Source organism: Haematobia irritans, chromosome 5, assembly GCF_050003625.1.
Source record: "Haematobia irritans isolate KBUSLIRL chromosome 5, ASM5000362v1, whole genome shotgun sequence".
In the NCBI taxonomy this organism is placed as follows: Eukaryota; Metazoa; Arthropoda; class Insecta; order Diptera; family Muscidae; genus Haematobia; species Haematobia irritans.
Genome location: NC_134401.1, coordinates 108,706,568 through 108,726,316, shown reverse-complemented (window position 1 = coordinate 108,726,316; position 19,749 = coordinate 108,706,568). Strand labels below are relative to the sequence as shown.

The following is a 19,749-nucleotide window of genomic DNA, read 5'->3' as shown; positions in this document are numbered from 1 at the left end:
CAAGACAACGCACCGCGCTACAAGTCATTGAGAACGATGGCAAAAATTCAATAATTGGGCTTCGAATTGCTTCCCCACCCACCGTATTCTCCAGATCTGGCCCCCAGCGACTTTTTCTTGTTCTCAGACTTCAAAAGAATGCTCGCAGGGAAAAAATTTGGCTGCAATGGAGAGGCGATCGCCGAAACTGAGGCCTATTTTGAGGCAAAACCGAAGGAGTACTATCAAACTGGTATCAAAAAATTGGAAGGTCGTTATAATCGTTGTATCGCTCTTGACAGGAACTATGTTGAATAATAAAAACGAAATTTGACAAAAAAAAAAGTGTTTTTCTTTGTTAGACCGGGGATTTATCAGCCAACCTGGTAATTAGGATAAAACAAAAATTCACAAAATGGTTGAATTCGTATAACTTAAATTTATCATTTCCCAATCGTCAAAAACGCCTTTTAGATCAGAATTAAATTACGCGTTATAATTTTGACAAAGAACGACTTTCTAGGGTTAATAAAGCCAAAGCGTATGTAATTTGTTTTCTCACTGTATAAGGATAGGTCCAGTCGAACTTTGCGGCATTCTTACTTTTCAGTTAAAAAAAAAAAAGTTTTTGTAGCGTGGATTAACATGCCCCACACACGCTAAATCGCAAAAAGTTTCTTAAATAGTGGCAACACTTGCAACAAAAATACAGTTTGAATAAATAACGCTTCAAAACACGCGCCGAAAATGAAGCGCGTGTTGATGCGGGTACTTCAATGCCAAAGAAGAACATGACAATTCAAGAACAAGCAAAGTTGAGCAAATCCATGAATAAGCCAAGTGGTTGAAGATAGATACGAACGACGCAATTTAATAAAGAATGTGAAAACAAAATAAACAACAAGGAAACAAAATGTCTCTATGAGACCCTGCAAAAAACTTGTGAAATATGTAATAGTCCACCTAGCCATGAGTAATCTACTTGTGTTCATTTAAATCCAAGTTCCTTGTATGTTTATAAATCCCTCTTTTATTTTCTTTGGGATATGGTTCTCTTTTATTAAATTCTATAAAGAAGAGTGTCAAAGTTAAGAGTTCTCAGGGAGGAGAGGCACTCTTCTCCCGTTACTTAAACAAATATATAAACATGTGTGTGTGTGCGCTGGGTATGCTTTATTTTTGTTTACACTCCCCTATTCGAAAACAAAGCTATCGGGGGGAAACCCACGTTGTACACCACACACCTCGTGTCGTACACAAACAGTGAATGAAGCCCGTGTCATTCACCAAAACCCAAAGAGGGTTTTTGTTTTTGGCCATTCGACAGTGGTGGATATTGAAACAGAAATGTGTGTGTGTGTGAATAGGTGGAACTCTACTTTTTAAATTCAAAATTTTCCATTCACAATTCAATGGAAAAAAATTGTTTATTTATTTTGTGGTCGGTCTTTGGTTGAAGAGGTACACGTAGTTGTTGACAACAAAAAAAAAGACCACATCGAATTGAGCACTTGAATAATAGTTCAACAATGTTTTCAAAATATTTCTAAATACGATGATATGGCATAAATAATACCTTCGATGGACCTAATTTCACAATGGATTTTGTTTTTCTGTTTACAATTTCTGATGGCAAAATAAAATAAAATCTCGGCAAAAACAGTATAAGTGCTGAGCTCATCATTATCTTAGAGTATAGAAATATTATGGTTTAATAATTGCACATTTTTATTTAAAAGTATTTATATCGAGGGCCACTACTCTGCAAGTCAGTACATATGTTTGTAATATACAGTTGGAAGTCAGTGTGTAATCACAATCCTAGTGATAGACGGTGTGCAAAAACTGTATTAAACGCCCCAAAATACCAGTCGAAATGCGGCAACGTCTAGCCGTTACGCCTTGACACTTAAGCCGATATAAATTTACAATCAAATTTACATTTCATTCATATCTTCTAAGCGAGGAGTTTGTAAAATTATTATATCAACTTAAATTTGAATTATTGTGGATGGAAAGCTTTATTATATTTCCACTTTACATAGTTAAACGATTTTGATTGCATTTCAATATTATCGTAAATTATGACGTACAAAATGTTCGCAGATCAAATATTTTATGGTATATATAAAAGTATAATACTGCAGCAGCAATAAATCGACAACAACTCTGATAAAGCATTTAATTATTGTGTAGTAAATTTCGAGTTATTTATAGAACTATAAACAATTGCAAATTCTATTTTCAGCAATTAAATGATAATGTAGCTGATATAGAAGAATTTTAATTGCAGAAGACGCAAAACAAAAATTAGTCAATACGGCAATACAGTTGTATGATAATTACAATAAAATAAAATATGACATTATGCATAGAGTTACATAAAATCCATGAATTTTTACACAAGTTAAAAGTGTCAAATTTTTTTAACATTTCCGGTGGGCAATAAAGACAATAGCAGACATTACGGTTTGATCGCGACGCGTATTGAATTCACGGTTGCCACAATTGGTAGAATTCACCAAAACTGGTAGCTTTTTAATTTTTTGGTAGATTAGTAGGATTCTTGATATATTATGACAACATTTTCGATAGAAATAAACTTTTGACAAAACTTTCTATAGAAACACATTTTTGAGAAAATTTTCTATAGAAATAAAATGTTGACAAAATTTTCTATAGAAATAAAATGTTGACAAAATTTTCTATAAAAATAAAATTTTGACAAAATTTTCTATTGAAATAAAATTTTGACAAAATTTTCTATAGAAATAAAATTTCGACAAAATTTTCTAAAGAATAAACATTTTGACAAAATTTTCTATAGGAATAAAATTTTGACAAAATTTTCTATAGGAATAAAATTTTGACAACATTTTCTATAGGAATAAAATTTTGACAATATTTTCTATAGGAATAAAATTTTGACAAAATTTTCTATAGAAATAAATTTTTGACAAAATTTTTGCATAGAAATAAAATTTTGACATATATAAAATTTTACGAATAAAATTTTGACAAAATTTCCTGTAGAAATAAAATTTTAACAAAATTTCCTGAAGAAATAATATTTTAACAACATTTTCTATAGAAATAAAACTTTGACAAAATTTTCTGCAGAAATAAAATTTTGACATATATATAAACTTTTACAAATAAAATTTTGACAAAATTTTCTATAGGAATAAAATTTTGACAAAATTTTCGTATAGAAATAAAATTTTGACAAAATTTTCTATAGAAATAATATTTTGACAAAATTTTCTATAGGAATAATATTTTGACCAAATTTTCTATAGAAATAAATTTTTGACAAAATTTTTGTATAGAAATAAAATTTTGACATATATATAAAATTTTACAAATAAAATTTTGACAAAATTTCCTGTAGAAATAAAATTTTAACACAATTTCCTGAAGAAATAATATTTTAGCAACATTTTCTATAGAAATAAAACTTTGACAAAATTTTCTGTAGAAATAAAATTTTGACATATATATAAACTTTTACAACTAAAATTTTGACAAAATTTTCTATAGGAATAAAATTTTGACAAAATTTTCGTATAGAAATAAAATTTTGACAAAATTTTCTATAGAAATAAAATTTTCTATAGGAATAAAATTTTGACAAAATTTTCTATAGAAATAAAATTTTGACATACTTCTATAGAAATAAAATTTTAACAAAATTTTTGTATAGATATGAAATTTTGATAAAATTTACTGAAGAAATAAAATTTTGAAAAAATTTTCTATAGAAATAAAATTTAGTTGTTTTGATCTCAGCTTAAAAACCATTGCGTTGACTAAACTACAAGAGTAGCTTAACCAACAGAGGAAAATAAAGTTTGTCAAATTTATTTGGGCAAAGCCCAAGATGGTTGGATGGACGCACGTTTCGGAATTAGCACATTCCTCATCAGCATCCTCTACTTGCAGCAAAACTATCAACCAATTATCAGAATAAATTCGGGCAGTTCACTAAACCCAAAGCAAACCACACTTGAACCTTCCGAAAAAAAGGTTTATGATAGTCGGCATTTTCCGAAATACATTTTGACAAAATTTTCTATAGAAATAAAATTTTGACAAAATGTTCTATAAAAATAAAATGTTGACAAAATTTTCTATAGAAATAATATTTTGAAAAAATCTTCTATAGAAATAAAATTTTGACAAAATTTCCTGTAGAAATAAAATTTTGACAAAATTTGCTGAAGAAATAAAATTTTAACAACATTTTCTATAGAAATAAAACTTCGACAAACTTTTCTATAGAAATACAATTTTGACAAAATTTTCTTTAGAAATAAAATTTTGACAAAATTTTCTATAAAAATAAAATTTTGACACAATTTTCGGTAGAAATAAAATTTTGAAAAATTTTCTATAGAAGTAAAATTTTGACTGAATTTTCTATAGAAATAAAATCTTGACAAAATTTTTGCTATATGAGTAAAATCTTGAAAAAAATTTTGCTATATGAGAAAAATTTTGACAAAATTTTCTATAGGAATAAAATTTTGACAAATTTTTCTATAGAAATAAGATTTTGATAAAACTTTCTATAGAAATAAAATTTGACAAAAATGTCTATAGAAATAAAATTTGACAAAATTTTCTATTGAAATAAAGTTTTGACAAAATTTTCTATAGAAATAAAATTTTGACAACATTTTCTATAGAAATAAAATTTTGACAAAATTTTCTATAGGAATAAAATTTTGACAAAATTTCCTATAGAAATAAAATTTTGTCAAAATTTTGTTTAGTAATAAAATTTTGACAAAATTTTCTATAGAAGTAAAATTTTGACAAAATTTTCTATAGAAATAAAATTTTTACAACATTTTCTATAGAAATAAAATTTTGACAAAACTTTCTATAGAAATAAAATTTTGACAAAAATTTCTATAGAAATAAATTTTTGACAAAATTAAAGAAATATAATTTTGACAAAATTTTCTATAGGAATAAAATTTTGACAAATTGTTTTATAGAAATAAAATTTTGACACAATTTTCTATAGTAATAAAATTTTGACAAAATTTTCTATAGAAATAAAATTTTTACAACATTTTCTATAGAAATAAAATTTTGACAAAACTTTCTATAGAAATAAAATTTTGACAAAAATTTCTATAGAAATAAATTTTTGACAAAATTAAAGAAATATAATTTTGACAAAATTTTCTATAGGAATAAAATTTTGACAAATTGTTTTATAGAAATAAAATTTTGACACAATTTTCTATAGTAATAAAATTTTGACAAAATTTTCTATAGAAATAAAATTTTTTATAGAAATAAAATTTTTACAAAATTTTTTATAGAAATAAAATTTTGACAAGATTTTCTTTATAAATAAAATTTTGACAAAATTTCCCATAGAAATAAAAATTTGACAAGATTTGTTTTATAAATAAAATTTTGACAAAATTTTCTATAGAAATAAAATTTTGACATAATTTTCGATAGAAATAAAATTTTGACACAATTTTCTATAGAAATAAAACTTTGACAAAATTTTCTATAGAAATTAAATTTTGACAAAATTTTCTTTAGAAATAAAATTTTGACAAAATTTTTTTTATAGAAATAAAATTTTTTATAGAGATAAAATTTTGACAAAATTTTTTATAGAAATAAAATTTTTACAAAATATTCTTTAGAAATAAAATTTTGACAAAATTTTCTATAAAAATAAAATAAACAGAATTTTCTATAGAAATAAGATCTTGACAACATTTTCTATAGGAATTAAATTTTGACAAAATTTTCTATAGAAATAACATTTTGAAAAAATTTTCTACAGAAATAAAATTTTGGCAAAATAAAATTTTGACAAAATTTTCATATAAAAATAAAATTTTGACAAAATTTTCGGATAGAAATAAAATTTTGACAAAATTATCTATAGGAATAAAATTTGACAAAATTTTCTATAGAAATAAAATTTGACAAAATTTTCTATTGAAATAAAGTTTTGACAAAATTTTCTATAGAAATAAAATTTTGACAAAATTTTCGATAGAAATAAAATTTTGATAAAATTTCCCATAGAAATAAAAATTTGACAAAATTTTCTTTAGAAATCAAATTTTGACAAAATTTCCCATAGAAATAAAAATTTGACAAAATCTTCTTTAGAAATAAATTTTTGACAAAATTTTCTTTAGAAATAAAATTTTGACAAAATTTCCTGTAGAAATAAAATTTTGACAAAATTTCCTGTAGAAATAAAATTTTGACAAAATTTCCCATAGAAATAAAATTTTGACAAAATTTTCTATAGAAATAAAATTTTGACAAAATTTTCTATAGAAATAAAATTTTGACAAAATTTTCTATAGAAATAAAATTTTGACAAAATTTTCTATAGAAATAAAATTTTGACAAAATTTTCTATAAAAATAAAGTTTTGACACAATTTTTGATAGGAATAAAATTTTGAAAAAATTTTCTATTGAAATAAAATTTTGACAAAATTTGCTATAGAAATAATTTTTTAATTATTATTATTTAATTATTTTTGGTTCGAGTGTCTTATGTCTTATAAGGTAAAACAAACGAACTGGCGATAAGAGCTAGGACACGTAGAACCCTCTTTTCGACCCAACCTAACCTAACCCATGTAAAATTTTTTGGACATAATTCAAGTATTGCCAGTATTTTCAGAGCTCTTGTACCCAAAATGGAACGCTTTGATCCTCAAAAATCCCCAATTTAATTTAAAATTCCTTACAAAAATCCCTAATATATTTTTAGCAAGTTTTTTGAAAAAAGTAAAGGAATAGACTCTGCTGTAGAAAATCCGTAAAAATAAAAATTGGAAAAATACTCAAAGCTTGTTATACCAGTTTGCGAGTTACAAAAAGATGAAGATTTCAAAATACAAAACCAGGAGACGGGTGCTCAAAATATCATCCGATACAAGCCCTCATCAGAGCTAATTATTAATATAAAGAGTCATCGAATTTTTTTCTTATGCAAATCATCTTCTAATTACTCGAGAAATAAAAATGGGAGTACGGTCAACATGTGTATTTATGAATCAAAACTTAATTCTAATTAGTCAAGAAATAAAATTGGGTGATCGATCAAAAGGCGTTGTTGTCTCGATATTAACTCTATTCTATATGTATGTGATAGATTTTCCAAATCAGTGATGTACGCAAATGAGTCCTTACGAAATAATTTCACAATAGTAAAAATTTCCTTAGGAAACAGAGTAAAATGTAAACACCAATACTGCCAACACTGTTCAAGCCATTAATCCTGATCACAATTTTTTGATAGCTCATGTTTTACTAGAAGATAATGCGGATTCTCATATACATGTAAGTTTTTACACCCTGTATGGAATAAACTACGAAGTGCATTGTTCTAAATAAGGAAATTTGCTTCACATTTGTTTATCACAACATTGGACGATATCGAAGAATATTTGTACCCAAAACACTAGGGCATTATGCAAATGAATGGCGTAATTGTCATCGTAAAAATATCAATAGAAGTATGGAGACAAACCAAAATGTTACCAAGTACAAAAAAGTTCATTTGACCTTATTCCACAATATTTAGATAATAAATTAGCATTTAAAGTCCTTTATTGTGGTGAAATTGGGCAGTGGGGTAGTAATTTAATGAACGAAAACCAGAAATCCACTTTCCTCCACCATAGAAATATGCCATGAACGGAAAAGAAATTGAAGCCAAAAACATAAAAGCTAAAAATATTTGGATTTACATGAAAACGATTTGCAAATAAGCCCATAAAGTGGTCAGGTAAATAGGTATAGAAAAGTTGTAATAAATTCATTGAATTGGTTTAATTGGCTTAATTATAAAGAAAGAGGATTAGAATTAAACTTCAACGAAGGTTCCTTTTTTGTTTATGAAATTTATTAATATAATTTAGGAAATAAGTATTTGTACACTCTTTATAAACAAACTGTATTATTTCTGTTTTCTATAAAACTCCGAGCTTTAATTGTCACACTGAAAACAAAGATTGTCATGTAATAGGTCATACACATTAGGCTCAAAATCTACTAAAAGTAGATTTGAAATCCCTTTTTTATAAGGCAAATGACATTTGAAATCTGGGTAAAGTGGATTTTGGAAGTATAATGTGAATGAGGTATAGGGCAAAAATAAATCCATATGTGAATATTTGTTTCATCGCCACCTATATGTGAAAAAAGATTTATATAAGAATCCAAATTATTTTAGCATATAATACTCCACAGAAATTGGCATAAATTGGCTAAACGGGAAGCTATCCCCAAATTTGGCGTCTAGAGGAATAACATCATCCGATCTGGTTGAAGATATATAAACTCCTCTATATAAGCTGTATTTTTTGTCTAACATAGACTTAAATTTTGACACAATTTTTTATAGAAATAAAATTTTGACGAAATTTTCTATAGAAATAAAATTGTGACAAAATGTTCCATAGAACTAAAATTTTTGACAAAATTTTCAATAGAACAAAAATGATAAAATTTTCTATACAAATAAAATTTTGACAATATTTTCTATAGAATTAAAATTATGACAAAATTTTTTATAAAAATAAATTTTTTACAAAGTTTCCTATAGAAATAAAATTTTGACAAAATTTTCTATAGAAATAAAAATTTTACACAATTTTCTATAGAAATAAAATTTTAACAAAATTTTCTATAGAAGTAAAATTTTTGCACAATTTTCTATAGAAATAAAATTTTTCTATAGAAATAAAATTTTCTATAGAAACAAAATTTCCTCTAGAAATAAAAATTTTGACAAAATTTTCAATAGAAAAAAAATGATAAAATTTTCTATAGAAATAAAATTTTGACAATATTTTCTATAGAAATAAAATTTTGACGAAATTTTTTATAGAAATAAAATTTTCACAAAATTTCCTATAGAAACAAAATGTTGACAAAATTTTCTATAGAAATAAAATTTTGACAAAATGTTCTATAGAAATAAAATTTTGACAAAATTTTCTATAGAAATAAAATTTTCACAAAAATTCCTATAGAAATAAAATTTTTGACAAAATATTCTATAGAAATAAAATTTTGATAAAATTTTCTATACACCCTCAAAAAAAAAATGGCTTTTCTAGCATATACCCCACCGTGATGCAATGGTTAGCATGCCCGCCTTGCATACACAAGGTCATGGGTTCGATTCCTTCTACGACGGAACACCAAAAAGTTTTTCAGCGATGGATTATCCCACCTCAGTAATGCTGGTGACATTTCTGAGGGTTTCAAAGCTTGTCTAAGTGGTTTCACTGGAATGTGGAACGCCGTTCGGAATAGGCGATAAAAAGGAGGTCCCTAGTCATTGAGCTTAACATGGAATCGGGCAGCACTCAGTGATAAGAGAGAAGTTCATCACTGTGGTATCACAATGGACTGAATAGTCTAAGTGAGCCTGATACATAACCTAACCTAACCATATACCCCAAACACATTTTGCTTCAAACATATATATTTTCAGGATCAGTCCAAACCAAATATTATTTGTATTGTTCAAACATATTATGTTTCACCTTAGGCATATACTGGTAGAAAAAATTGTAATCAAATTTTCTTTGTGTATATATATATATTTTTAAGGAACCAATTGGATACTTTTATTCTTTTACGTGACGTCTCTACGTCTCTCTTTCTAAACACATATATGTTTATAGGCTATTTCTAAATTAAACATAATATGTTCTAACATATTAACATATATAGCCCAAACATTTTATGCTAGTTTATGAAGATTATATGCTTGTACTTAAAAATAATGTGTTAAAAAATTTTAATTCCAAACATATAATTTTTACACCCAAACATATGAAAAACATTCTTTTTCGTCCGTGTAGAAATAATGTTTGACAAAATTTCCTATAGAAATAAAATTTTGACAACATTTTCTATAGAAAAACAATTTTGACAAAATTTTCTCTAGAAATACAATTTTGGCAAAAATTTCTATAGAAATAAAATTTTGGCAAAAATTTTGTATAGAAATAAAATTTTTACAAAATTTTCTATAGAAGTAAAATTTTGACAAAATTTTCTATAGAAATAAAATTGTGACAAAATCTTCAATAGAAATGAAGATTTGCCCAAATTTTCCGTAGATATAAAATGTTGACAAAATTTTCTATAGAAATAAAATTTTCGATAGAAATACAATTTTGACAAAATTTTCTATAGAAATAAAATTTTGACAAAATTTTCTATAGAAATAAAATTTTGACAAAATTTTTTATAGAAATAAAATTTTGACAAAATTTTTTATAGAAATAAAATTTTGACAAAATTTTCTATAGAAATAAAATTTTGACAAAATTTTCTTTTTTAAAATAAAATTTTGAAAAAATTTTCTATAGAAATAAAATTTTGACAAAATTTTCTTTTTTAAAATAAAATTTTGAAAAAATTTTCTATAGAAATAAAATTTTGACAAAATTTTCTATAGAAATAAAATTTTGACAAAATTTTCTAAAGAAGTGAAATTTTGACAAAATTTTCTATAGAAATAAAATTTTGACAAAATGTTCTATAGAAATAAAATTTTGACAAAATTTTTTATAGAAATAAAATTTTGACAAAATTTTCTATAGAAATAAAATTTTGACAAAATTTTCTTTTTTAAAATAAAATTTTGAAAAAATGTTCTATAGAAATAAAATTTTGAAAAAATTTTCTTAAAAAATAAAATTGTTACAAAATTTTCTATAGAAATAAAATTTTGACAGAATTTTCTATAGAAGTGAAATTTTGACAAAATTTTCTATAGAAGTCAAATTTTGACAAAATTTTCTATAGAAGTAAAACTTTGATAAAATTTGCTATAGAAGTAAAATTTTGACAGAATTTTCTATAGAAATAAAATTTTGACAAAATTTTCTATAGAAATAAAATGTTGACAAAATTTTTTATAAAAATAAAATTGTTACAAAATTTTCTATAGAAATAAAATTTTGACAAAATTTTCTATAGAAGTGAAATTTTGACAAAATTTTCTATAGAAGTGAAATTTTGACAAAATTTTCTATAGAAGTAAAACTTTGATAAAATTTGCTATAGAAGTAAAATTTTGACAAATTTTCTATAGAAATAAAATTTTGACAAAATTTTCTATAATAAAATTTTGACAAAATTTTCTATAATAAAATTTTGACAAAATTCCCCATAGAAATAAAATTTTGACAAAATTTTCTACATTTGGGGTAACGGTCGTTACAGTCGGTGAGATTGTTTTTGAACTATTCACAAAAAATTAGATTTAAACTTCTCGCCTTCAAAATTGTGACTAAGCATGAAGAACATTTCAGCTTTCAAGTGGCTTTTGTGTTGTTCGTAAACAACCGTTAGAACAGTGTTGCCAAAGGGCTTAAAAAGTGGTCTTGCAATTCACAGGAAAAAAAATTCCAAATATCAAATTCAAAGTGGTGTATTTTTGTTAGAATAAAGAAAATTAAAGTTAATCCTTCGGAAAATGACAGATACATTTATTTTGTGTACTATTAGCGGAAAAATACATAAAAAAAAAATAATTTTTTTTTTGACAAAATTTTCTATAGAAATAAAATTTTGACAAAATTTTCCATAGAAATAAAATTTTGACAAAATTTTCCATAGAAATAAAATTTTGACAAAATTTTCTTTAGAAATAAAATTTTGACAAAATTTTCTATAGAAATAAAAATGTTGACAAAATTTTCTATGGATGTAAATGTTGACAAAATTTTCTATAGAAATAAAATTTTGACAAAATTTTCGATAGAAATAAAATGTTGACAAAATTTTTTATACAAATAAAATTTTGACAAAATTTCCCATAGAAATAAAATTTTGACAAAATTTTCTATAGATATAAAATTCTGACAAAATTTTCGTATTAAAATAAAATAAAATTGACAAAATCTATAAAATTTTAATTAAATTTTCTATAATAATAAATTTTTGACAAAAATTCTATAGAAATAAAATTTTGATAAAATTTTCCATAGAAATAAAATTTTGACCAAAATTTCTATAGAAATAAAATTTTGACAAAATTTTCTATAGAAATAAATTTTTTTCAAAAATTCCTATAGAAATAAAATGTTGACAAAATTTTCTATAGAAAAAGAAAATAATTTTATCGTTGTCAGATTGACACCACATGTGTGTTGATTTACCTTCATGAACGGATCGTTTTAAACGTTCATGATTTTGTCAATTAATTTATCCTGACTAAGTAGTGGTGTATGGAATAAAACATCAATGCTGTCTGTAGTCCTGATATATTGGTGGTAAGATTTGCTTTGGTCTGAGTATGTAAACAAAGAATAATGATGATTGCTTTCACCTTTGATTATAAGAACATTAGACGATATCGAACATTTGTAGCCCAAACATCAGGGCATTATGCAAATGAATGGCGTAATGGTCATCGTAAACTGAAGGCAAATCAAAAAACTTACGAAGTACAAACAAGTTCATTTGACCTTATTTCACAATAGTTGGATTGTCATTTAAAGTCCTTTATTTTTATGAAGTTGGGCAGTGGGGTGGTAATTCAATAAACGAAAACAAGAAATCCATTTTCCTTCACATATTTTGACTTTCCAAACAAAAAAGGGAAATCATAACGCTTAGAAATAATAAAATATAGACAAAATTTACTCTTACCATTAACCAAGGGAATACAAACAAACACGCTCTTAAGATTCGTCGTGGCATTTCACCAAAATGTTGCCTACATTTTGGCGCCATATAATTTAACCATTTAGTATAGTATACTTTTAGGCTTTTGGGAGTTCAATAGACTGACTATATGCATATATTATATAGGGTGTTTGTGTGTGTGTATATTTTATTTATTTCTAAACAATGCGTGCGGTATTTTGTTCGCAAGAAATTTAGGTCACAGCAAAAAGGAGAAAAAAATATTCATTTGTTTTTTCACTTCATTACATCGACCAAAGAAAGATAGCAAGAAAAATATGTAGCGTAAAAAAAAACGCCCAACCATCGCCAAGTAAATGCGTGGCAGGTGTTCTGTTTGCTATTTGTGAGTTTATCAATAATGCAATGATCTTTCATTATTTGTTTATAATTAAAATGTTAATGAAATGTATATAAATACGAGTATTAACAGCAATGTTGTACTCATAAAAAATGCACCTTTTGCATAGAGTATTGGTTGAAAGGAGATTGGTTTTGTTGATGTGTTCGCTTTTAATAAATTCATTATATTATTAATGTAATTAATAACCTTTTTTTGTCTTCATTATGGCAAATCATCTTCGGATCTACTTAATTACAATTCAATTAGTTCAAGGCAATATTGAGTACCCCATGGCAAAGTGAACAAAAGTTGCTTAAATATTTATGACAATTATATTGCATGGTGAGGTAATATAAATATTGTGATTTTAAAAACAAAAAAAAAATGTAGTGACGAGAAAATTGTATATGTCCTTAAAAACCTGTAAAGAAACGTTTCTAAAGCCAAATAAAATTTATTTTAGTCAATGGAAATCAAATGATTCTAGTATTTTTTACTTTTACAGAATGTCCGATATTTTGAAAAGTTCACTTATTTCCAATTTGAAAAATAATTCCTACTTGTTTATACCCTCCGCCATGGGATGGGGGTATATAATAACTTTGTCATTCCGTGTGTAACACATCGAAATATTGGTCTTAGACCCCACAAATTATATAAATTCTGGGTCGTGGTGACATTTTATGTCGATATATCGGCTGTCCGCCTGGAAATCACTCTAACTTCCGAACGAAACAAAATTTGTCTTGCGGGCGCTCTTGGAAGAGCAAATTTTATCCAATCTATTTGAAATGTGGTACATGATGTTAGTATATGACCAAGCTTGCAAAAATTGGTTCATATCGGTCCATTATTATAGATAGCCACCATATAAACCGATCCCCAGTTTTGACCACCGGAGGCTCTTTTAAAGTAAAGTGAGAGCGCTCAACTTCCCCGGTTAAACTGAACTTTATAGAGTTCGCTGGTGAGGTTATAATGTTAATATGGGGTACCAGATTTATTGATATCTGATGAGGGAGGGGATGCTCCCCTTTTGGCAAAATTTTCTATAGAAATAAAGTTTTGGCAAAATTTTCTATAGAAATAAAATTTTGGCAAAATTTTCTATAAAAATAAAATGTTGGAAAAAATTTTGATAGAAATAAAATTTTGACAAAATTTTCAATAGAAATAAAATGTTGGCAAAATTTTCTAAAACAATAAAATTTGGCAAAATTTTCTAAAACAATAAAATTTTGACAAAAATTTACAAATTATATAGCAATAAAATTTTGACCAAATTTTTTATGGGAAAAAAAATTTGATAAAATTTTCTATAAAAATAAAATTTCGACAAAATTTTCTAGAAATAAAAATTCGACAAAATTTTCTAGGAATAAAATTTTGGCAAAATTTTCTAAAGAAATAAATTTTTGCCAAAATTTTCTAAAAAATTAAAAGGTTGCCAAAATTTTGTATAGAAATAAAATTTTGACAAAATTTTCTAAAAATTAAAAGGTTGGCAAAATTTTGTATAGAAATAAAATTTTGACAAAATTTTCTATAGAAATAAAATTTTGGCAAAATTTTCTAAACCAATAAAATTTGGCAAAATTTTCTAAAACAATAAAATTTTGACAAAAATTTACAAATTATATAGCAATAAAATTTTGACAAAATTTTTTATGGAAAAAAAATTTTGATAAAATTTTCTATAGCAATAAAATGTTGACAAAATGTTCTATAGAAATAAAATTTTGACAAAATTTTCTTAGCAATAAAATGTTGACAAAATGTTCTACAAAAAAAATTGACAAAATTTTCTATAGAAATTAAATTTTAACAAAATTTTCTATAGCAATACAATTTTGACAAAATTTTCTATAGAAATAAAATTTTGATAGAATTTTCTATAAAAATAAAATTTCGACAAAATTTTCTAGAAATAAAATTTCGACAAAATTTTTCTAGAAATAAAATTTTGGCAAAATTTTCTAGAAATAACATTTTGGCAAAATTTTCTATAGAAATAAAATTTGGCAAAATTTTCTATAGAAATAAAATTTTGGCAAAATTTTCTATAGAAATAAAATTTTGGCAAAATTTTCTATAGAAATAAAATTTTGGCAAAATTTTCTATAGAAATAAAATTTTGACAAAATTTTCTATAAAAATAAAATGTTGGCAAAATTTTGTATAGAAATAAAATTTTGACAAAATTTTCTATAGAAATAAAATTTTGGCAACATTTTCTAAAACAATAAAATTTGGCAAAATTTTCTAAAACAATAAAATTTTGACAAAAATTTACAACTTATATAGCAATAAAATTTTGACAAAATTTTTTATGGGAAAAAAAATTTTGATAAAATTTTCTATAGAAATAAAATTTTGGCAAAATTTTCTATAGAAATAAAATTTTGACAAAATTTTCTATAGAAATAAAATTTTGACAAAATTTTCTATAGAAATTAAACTTTAACACAATTTTCTATAGCAATACAATTTTGACAAAATTTTCTATAGCAATACAGTTTTGACAAAATTTTCTAAAGCAATAAAATTTTGACAACATTTATTATAGAATTTTCTCCAAATTTTTTGCTGGGAATGAACTCAATATTTGTGGCCTACCAATTTTGGTTTGCGGAGCCCCAAAGAGAAGCAAATTTCATCCGATTCGGCTGAAACTTGGAACAAGCAGTTGGTATATGGTCTCTAACATCCATGCAAAAATTGGTCCATAATTATATATAGCCCCCATATAAACCGATCCCCGAATTGGCTTGTAGAGCCTCTAAGAGAAACAAATTTCATCCGATCCGGCTGAAATTTGGTACATGATGTTAGTATATGGTCGCTAATGACCATGCAAAAATTGGTCCATATCGGTCCATAATGATATATATCCCCCATATAAACCGATCACCAGATTTGACCTCCGGAGCCTCTTGGAACACCAAAATTCATCTGATTCAGTTGAAATTTGGTACATGGTGTTAGTATATGGTCTCTAACAACCATGCAAAAATTGGTCGATATCGGTCCATAATTATATATAGCCCCCATATAAACCGATCCCAAAATATGACCTCCGGAGCCCCTTGGAAGAGCAAAATTCTTCCCATTCGGTTGAAATTTGGTACGTGATGTTAGTATATGGTATCCAACAACCATGCAGGAATTGGTTCCTATCAGTCCATAATTATATATAGCTCCCATATAAACCGATCGCCAGATTTGACCTCCGGTGCCTTTTGGAGAAGCAAAATTCACCCGATCTGGTTGAAATTTGGTACGTGGTGGTAGTATATGATATTTAACAACCATGCCAAAAGTGGTCCATATCAGTCCATAATCATTTATAGCCCCCATATACAACGATCCCGAGATTTGGTTTTGGAGCCTCTTGGAGGAGTAAATTTCATCCGAGTGAGTTGAAATTTGTGGATGACAGTCTTTCGTAGAAGTTTCTACGCAATCCATGGTGGAAGGTACATAAGATTCGGCCTGGCCGAACTTACGGCTGTATATACTTGTTTTAATAATGAACTCAATATTAGTGGCCTACTAATTTTTGCTTGAGAATTTCATCCCATCCGCCTGAAATTTGATACATGGCGTTGGTATATGATCTCTAACAACCATGCAAAAATTGGTCCACATCGGTTCATAATTATGTATAGGCCCTAAACAGATCCCCAGATTTGGCTTGCGGAGCCTCAAAGAGAAGCAAATTTCATCCGATCCTGCTGAAACTTGGTACATGGAGTTGATCCATATCGGATCCATATCGGTTCATAATTATGGATAGCCCCCATATAAACCGATCCTCAGATTTGACCTCCGGAGCCTTTTGAAGGAGCAAAATTCATCCGATCCGGTTGAAATTTGATACATTTCGCTAGTGTATGGTCGATATTATATATAGCCCCCATATAAACCGATCCCCAATCACAGAAAAATCACGATTGCCACTCGAGCCAAACATATTCTACCACAATTTTATTACCATAGAAAATTTTGTCAAAATTGTATATTTCTATAGAAAATTTGATCAAAATTTTATTTGTATAGAAAATTTTGTCCACATTTTATGTCATTAGGAAATTTTTGTCAAAATATAATTTCTATACAAAATTTTGTCAAAAATTTAATTCTATAGAAAATGTTGTCGAAATGTTATTTCTATAGAACATTTTGTCAGAATTTTATTTCTATAGAAAATTTTGTCGAAATGTTATTTCTATAGAAAATTTATGAAGCATTTCATAGTTAGAGAGGAATATTTTGCAAAATCTTCAAAATTATCAAGAATTCTACGAAACCGTAAAAAATCTGCCATTTTTGGTAGACTCGTGTTCATAATTGTATATAGCCCCCATATAAAGCGACACCGATATTTCAATTCTGACTCTAAAATTACCGCACAAAAGTTCATATCGGTTCGTAATTATTTCTTCCCTAATATATACCGGTCAAGAACTGAATATATACATACGTATTTAATCGACTTTTCTTTTGTCTAATATATATCCCGCATGGACAAACTTACAATTTAGAAGATGATGTTAAGAAGTTTTAAGATGCGTTGCCATCGGCCACAACCCAATAATGTAATTGTGGATGACAGTCTTTAGTAGAAGTTTCTACACAATCCATGGTGGAGGGTACATAAGATTCGGCCTGCACAGAAAAAAATTTCACGAAAATTTTTCCAATTAAAATCTTAATTGAGTTTTAAACAAGTACATACGGCCGCAAGTTCGGCCAGGCCGAATCTTATGTACCCACCACCATGGATTGCGTAGAAACTTCTACGAAAGACTGTGATTTAGTCCATACATGGTATATATTAGACAAAAAAGTTATGTATAGTTAATCATTATCGATTATCGATATGGACTTTTTGTACGTAGAGAGCCAGAATTGAACTATGGGGGTCGCTTATATGGGGGCTGTATACAATTATGAACTTGATATGGACCAATTTTTGTGTGATTGGGGATCGATTTATCTGAGGGCCATATATAACTATAGACCGATATGGACCTAGTTAGGCATGGTTGTTAACGACCATATACTAGCACAATGTTCCAAATTTCAACTCACTCGGATGAAATTTGCTCCTCCAAGAGGTTCCAAAACCAAATCTCGGGATAGGTTTATATGGGACTATGTACGATTATGGACTGATATGGACCACTTTTGGCATGGTTGTTGAATATATACTACCACCACGTACCAAATTTCAAGCAGATCGGATGAATTTTGCTTCTCCAAAAGGCACCGGAGGTCAAATCTGGGGATCGGTTTATATGGGAGCTATATATAATTATGGACTGATAGGAACCAATTCCTGCATGGTTGTTGGATACCATATACTAACATCACGTACCAAATTTCAACCGAATGGCAAGAATTTTGCTCTTCCAAGGGGCTCTGGAGGTCAAATCTGGGGATCGGTTTATATGGGGCCTATATATAATTATGGACCGATATCGACCAATTTTTGCATGTGAGTTTGAGTCCATATATTAACACCACATACCAAATTTCAACTGAATCAGATGAATTTTGGTCTTCCAAGAGGTTCCGGAGGTCAAATCTGGTGATCGGTTTATATGGGGGCTATATATAATTATGAACCGATGTGGACCAATTTTTGCATGGTTGTTATAGACCATATACTAACATCACGTACAAAATTTCAGCCGGATCGGATGAAATTTGCTTCTCTTAGCGGCCTCGCAAGCCAAATCGGGGGATCGGTTTATATGGAGGCTATATATAATTATGGACCGATGTCGACCAATTTTTGCATGGTTGTTAGAGACCATATACTAACACCATGTACCAAATTTCAGCCGGATCGGATGAAATTTGCTTCTCTTAGAGGCCTCGCAAGCCAAATCGGGGGATCGGTTTATATGGGGGCTATATATAATTATGGACCGATGTGGACCAATTTTTGCATGGTTGTTAGAGACCATATATTGACACCATGTACCAAATTTCAGCCGGATCGGATGAAATTTGCTTCTCTTAGGGGCCTCGCAAGCCAAATCGGGGGATCGGTTTATATGGGGGCTATATATAATTATGGACCGATGTGGACCAATTTTTGCATGGTTGTTAGAAACCATATACTAACACCATGTACCAAATTTCAGCCGGATCGGATGAAATTTGCTTCTCTTAGAGGCCTCGCAAGCCAAATTTTGGGGTCCGTTTATATGGGGGCTATACGTAAAAGTGGACCGATATGGCCCATTTGCAATACCATCCGACCTACATCAATAACAACTACTTGTGCCAAGTTTCAAGTAGATAGCTTGTTTCGTTCGGAAGTTAGCGTGATTTCAACAGACGAACGGACGGACGGACAGGCTCAGATCGACTCAGAATTTCACCACGACTTAGAATATATATACTTTATGGGGTCTTAGAGCAATATTTCGATGCGTTACAAACGGAATGACAAAGTTAATATAACCCCCATCCTATGGTGGTGGGTATAAAAATATTCAATTAAAAATTTAATTGAATCAACAAATTTTTTAATTGAAATAAAAATCAATCACACAAATTGATAGTATCAATTAATTTTTTAATTGACTGTCAATTAATTTTTTAATTGACTATCAATTAATTTTTTAATTGACTGGCAATTAATTTTTTAATTGATACTATCATTTCTGTGATTGAAGACATTTCAATTAAAAA

General features: G+C 27.2%; 1 protein-coding gene across 2 annotated transcripts in view; it reads right to left on the bottom strand.

Annotated features, from left to right (window-relative positions):
* The window catches only part of LOC142239417 (uncharacterized), a 151,079-nt gene that overhangs the window by 128,007 nt on the left and 3,323 nt on the right, over positions 1 to 19,749 (bottom strand). The window lies entirely within an intron of this gene.